Source organism: Euprymna scolopes, chromosome 25 (genome assembly GCF_053919585.1).
Source record: "Euprymna scolopes isolate OS-2025 chromosome 25, ASM5391958v1, whole genome shotgun sequence".
NCBI lineage: Eukaryota > Metazoa > Mollusca > Cephalopoda > Sepiida > Sepiolidae > Euprymna > Euprymna scolopes.
The window spans coordinates 97,222,634-97,228,170 of NC_136506.1; the positions used below are offsets into that span (position 1 = coordinate 97,222,634).

Consider the following 5,537-nt stretch of genomic DNA (forward strand, 5'->3'; position numbering starts at 1 on the left):
GTGTGTGTGTGTGTGTGTGTGTGTGTGTGTGTGTGTGTGTGTGTGTGCGTGCGTGTGTGTGTGTGTATAAAGGTTATATAGATTGGCTTCCTAGATGTAAGTCCAATGGAACTCCTGCGATTATTAAAGAGTGCCGAATGCAGGACAGAGCTGGTATATACTTTGTTTATTATACACATTAAGGAGTACAAATGTGTATAAATGTTTTAGTGAGATCCCAATTCAGAGACAACACGTCATCTGATCAAAAAAAAAAAAAAAAAAAGAAAAAAAGAAAAAATTGAAAAAGATCCTTCGTTGGTTTGATGAAGTGTTGTCCATGAATTTGAACTTTACTGAAACGATATTGAAACGGGAGTCAAAATTACATAAGTTTTATAAGATATTTTTGTGTGTTGTTAACGTTTTGGAAGAAAGTGGGATGCACACTTTGTGAATGTCAGCAGTAGCGGTTTTTGGAGGTTGAGGAAGGGAGTAGGGACGAGAGAGAAGGATGGAAGTACGATTTCGTGTGGTTAAGCTCTCACAGTGGAGAGATGTTGGTATTCAATTTTTTTAATTCTATATATATTCTATAAATAAATAAATAATTGGAAATTTAGAAACAAATGAACGGATAAAAAGCGATGAATATAATAAAAACAATAAATAAAATTAATAAAAAATAAATAAATGAATAAATAAATAAAACTTGTCAATAGGAAAATGAAGTTGCGACCAGAAAAGAAAAAAAAAACAACCATAAAAACCTAAGATAAGGAAGTAGCGACAAAAAGATCAAACCGAAATCTTAGGCCAATATATACCCGTCAAGTTAAAACGATACCAACACCTCTCCACTACGACAACTTAACCATACGAAATCGTACTCCTCCCTACTCCCTTCCCTCACCACACCTCCACCTAAAAAACCCTTCCCTTTTTCTCAACGGTCTCAAGTTTATTAATTTCGTATAATTTTTGATAAAGAGCGGTAGACTCTCGAAATATAAAAATAAAATCAACATAGTATTAATGTTTCATAACTCACCAAACATCCTTAAAACAATATATATATATATATATATATATATATATATATATATATATATATATATATATATATATATAGTGGATAATTATATTAAAAAAAATAATATATATGCCGTTCCCCATTAAAGGGGGTGCCAGATTGGTCAATGGGAAAATTATTCCCAACAAGCATTTAGGTAAAAATGCATTTTCGTATAAATACTTGAATTCATTCAAGAAAGAATGTCGTCGGCATACCCATCTCAGAGACAATTTTATCAGGTAACTCATTTATGCATATCAGAAAAAATAACAAAGGTCCAAGAATCGATCCCTAAGGCACATCCGCATTTATATCAAATTTTTTGGGCGTACGCCCATCGAGGACAACCTGGATTCTTCTCCCATTTAAGAAGGAGCTAATTATGCTAAGCATTCGTCCTGTAATACGATAGGATTTTATTTTCATCAGTAGACCATCGTGCCATACCCTGTCAAAAGCCTTAGATGTATCAAGGGCTACTGCCCTCCCCTCTCCTGCCTTATCCAGTACTTGGGATAAATGTTCAGAGATTACACTTAAAATATCTGCAGTAGAACGGGCTTGCCTAAATCCATATTGGTGGTCTGACAGGTTTAGCAGCTGTAAGATGGTGGACTAGAGCTTAATTAATTAAGGACTCAAATATTTTGGCGAAAAGAGGGAGGAGGCTAATTGGGCGATAATTTTATTTATATATAAGTGTAATATAATTCATATATAAGTGTAACAGTGCGTATAAGCACATGTGAAAGCAGCTGCAGCAGTTTAAGCACGTATGTAAATTAGAAGGTATATGTGGTCTTGCGTAATAAAAAAAAGAACAAAGGATAGCACGTAATCTTAGAGAAGCAAAGTGGGTGCTGGAAAAATGGACGTTTAAAATCGAAGGCGAGAAATGACTGATTGACCAGCATCAGGTTGACAGAAAGAAAAACGCTAACAAGTAAGATGGATGTGTGGCTCTGTGGTGGCGATGAGAGACTTTTAAGCTGGTGTCGAGACGATAGGGATTTGTTAATTTTATAGGAGACGAAATGAATAGTAAAATAAGAAGCAGGCCTTGCTTGGAAAGTAACGGCAATAAATGCCTTTTTGCCAAACAGAAAAAAACCCGAGTCAGATTTATTTATTTCTGTTTGACTGTTCCTTTTTGGCGGTACCAGACAGCGTGGGAATCTGAGTGAGGTTTGAATTGTAACGAAATGGTTCGATGATAACGGCCAGGTTACACGAGGCTCTTTTTGTGTGTGCGCGCGCGTGTCTGTGTGTGTGTGTGTGTATGTATGTTTGTATGTGTGTGTGTGTGTATGTTTGTATGTGTGTGTGTTCGTTACTTATGAACTCCTAAACAACTGAGGCGATTAAAAAAAATCACACAAATATTGTTATGTGTCTGGGAAGGCTCTTAGATAGGGTTTGCACCGGAATACCTCCTATAAGTATTAAAAGTCGATAATCGAAAAAAAACGTAGAAGGAACAGTCCCATGTTAACCAAAGTTAACATCCTTATACAGTCTAACATTATAAGTGTATTTGAGAAATTTTATTACCGCACAGGCAGAAGGACCCGGTGTATAAAATCAACAGTATCCTCTTTGATAAGACATATGCGTGTTCGAAATGAACATTTCTGTTTAGAGAACAATCGAACAATTATACTTGATTTTTGCATTTGAAACGTAATTCAAGCTATCATATAAACATAATTATATAAAATTAACAGTAGGCTCTCTACAGTGCAATGTAGACTACAATGTATTGTAGACTAAGTCACTGCGGGGAGACATGTGATGCTTTGAACTCAGCCATGAAGCCACATTTTGCCCCATTGGCTAAAACGATACATGCGGCCGCAGCCGAGATTTTAGTGTAATTCAAATCTTGTATGTAGCCGAATAATTGATGCTTCGTTAGAGCTATCAATGGTATCTTTTATCATGACGCCATCACTAGATGGGTTGCCTACCACAGCTTAAGAGAGGCTCATCTACCCTCGAGAGAAGGATATACGGCACCAGTTTCCCAACCTGGTATTTTACCTTGCGGTACATACAGCGTCTCGTCTTCCCAAATGGTCACCCGTCTGGTACTGGCCAGGCTCGATGTTGCTTAACTTCGGTGATGTGACGAGAACTGGTGTGTCAACGTGACTGTGCCTCATTGGCTAAGCTTCTACCTCAAGGCCACCAAACAATTGCTACGGGGATGAAAGAAAATAAGGACTATTAAACGCCGAATTGGGGCGATACATTTGACAATCTAGAATGTTCGAACGCTAGTTGACTGCTTCAGTTATAATTTCCACACAGACACGTGCATTTCGGCAACATGTTTTCATTTCGACAAGCGGGTTTGAATAGCACGGAATGTTTTTGTTTGATTAGTCTTATTTTGGATCTTATTTTTTCATCATTGATTCAACAATAAATCGTTTTTTTTTTTATTAATAATAATCGTCAGGAAAAATATAATTTAAAATAATAATTGCCAGGAAAAGGTCAGAAGAAATAAAAATTAATTTTTTTTTTCGGGATGGGGGTCAAATAATTCTAAGAAATGTTTTAAAAAGGTTCAAATAACATTTATTTTTGTTTTTATTATAACATTGTTGTTATTCTGTGTCGTGCGTTGTGATTGGCTGATCGGCGTGTTACGTCAGACAGCAGCTAAACCCGAGCTGTTGCTCGACATTTTTTTTTTTTACATGGAGGTCACCACTTATCAACGCCCGAAGGCCACTCAAGGATAAGGATTATTGTGTGTACAGTAATCAATGAGATAGTATTGTAGTAATCATTAGTATTAGGAGTTTTGATAGAGTGTCTTACTTAAGGGGGCGGTTTGTCAGGAGTTTGTTTATGTTGGACTTGAAGACGTCCAAGTTGTAGTCAGGTGGGAAACAGGCAAGCGGCAGAGAGTTCCACTGGCGTGCAGTTCTAAGAAAGAAGCTTTGCTCATGGAATCTATGTTTGGATTTATGCACAGATAAAGAGTGGGGAAATTATTGACAGTAGTTTCAGCCAGACGGGTGTTTCTCGTGAAAGATTGGCGAGGGGGACGAGGGATTGGAGCTCAGACGAGCACCTGCCATGGAATAATCCGGCTGTCGACGTCATGTTCCGGCGAAAGCCGAGTGAACGCTGAGATATGTCTGGTTCACAATATGCAGCAGTGTAGAAAATTCAAATATTTCAAATTTTCATTGAATTTGATTTATAGTTATTAGTCAGCAATTAAAGGAGATTTCCTGAATCTTATTTTCGTCTTAAATTAAGCTATGAATTGGAGAAATATTTTCTAGAATTAAAATCACTGTAACGCAATGGTTAGAGAACTTAAAACATCAATCGTAAAAGTGATATTCTTCTGAAGGTTCAGTTCTTAGGCGACCGAAAAATACAATTGCGAATTACTTAGGACGTCTATCCAGTCATGGCTGACAGAACAAGAGCATGCCACCCGTGAAGTAAATAAAGTGTTCGAAATTCCGTCCAAATTCCCAAGTTCGACAGAAACATTGAAGAGTTCGACAAGATACACCTGAAGAAGGTCGGAGGTTACACAAGCTGAAACATTGTAAAAATGACACTCAAGATGAGTCCGAAGAATCCAAATAATATGAATAACCAATCCTCATCAATTAAGAAACGTAAAAAATATAATGTAATGGATTTTGATCAAATTTGGAATAAGGATTCTAGACACGAGGTTTAGTATTATCATATCCTGATTGAAACTTTCGTGAGGGTGGGAGGGCTTAAAAGTGGTGCAAAACTATTATTTTTGGATAAGTAATTTTGCTTGTCCTGGGACGGGTATTTACCTAGAATAATTATCAACAGAAAAAGAAACAAAATGGAAAGCTTACATTTACAAATAGTTCGTCCGGATCCAACGTGCTGACGTAATTATTCGTGTGTAAAATATCCATTAAAACTGAACCTGTAATCTCTGGCTTTTTAGCTTATACCCAGATTAGACGTCTGGATCGACCAATCAGCATTTAATACGTTCGCTAATCTGATTGGTTGGATTAGTACGTATCCTGATAATATAAAACCTGATTCTTTTTTTTTTTTCTTTTTCTTTAGTAGCAGTTAATACTAATTCACTAGTTCTGCTGATTAAGGAAAAGAACGTGTTTGTTTTTTCTATTCTTATTTTTGTAATTTAGCACTTTTTCAATTCACCCATTCGTCTTTTTATGAGAGGCTCTGCTCTGTCCACTTCAGCTTAAAGTATACTTTTCATGAACAAAATTTAAAAAAGAACAAACAATTATTTTAAAGGTTAGAATGGGTGGTCAGTTTCGTATACGAATTTAACGTAAAATGATCCCCCATTTTCGAACTATTCTAGTTAACTAAAATTTTTCCAAATATAATCTTGATCGACGTGCAAAAGCGTAAAACCACACGCAGTTGAATAAAAAAATGTATCTGTTGCCTAAAATAACTCATAGAATTTGTCTCTAATAGCAAA

The 5,537-nt window shown here is 36.2% G+C and overlaps 1 protein-coding gene across 2 annotated transcripts in view; it reads right to left on the reverse strand.

The window, feature by feature from the left end:
• The window catches only part of LOC145247545 (putative GMC-type oxidoreductase Mb1310), a 186,619-nt gene extending 181,604 nt beyond the window's left edge, over positions 1 to 5,015 (reverse strand). Inside the window, exon 1 of one of the 2 annotated variants that reach the window (XM_080109386.1) lies at positions 4,924 to 5,015. The gene's annotated coding sequence lies outside the window, so the exon portion shown is untranslated. The remainder of the gene's footprint in view (positions 1 to 4,923) is intronic. The other variant, XM_080109388.1, reaches the window with a different exon arrangement.
• Between the last annotated feature and the right edge of the window lie 522 nt (positions 5,016 to 5,537).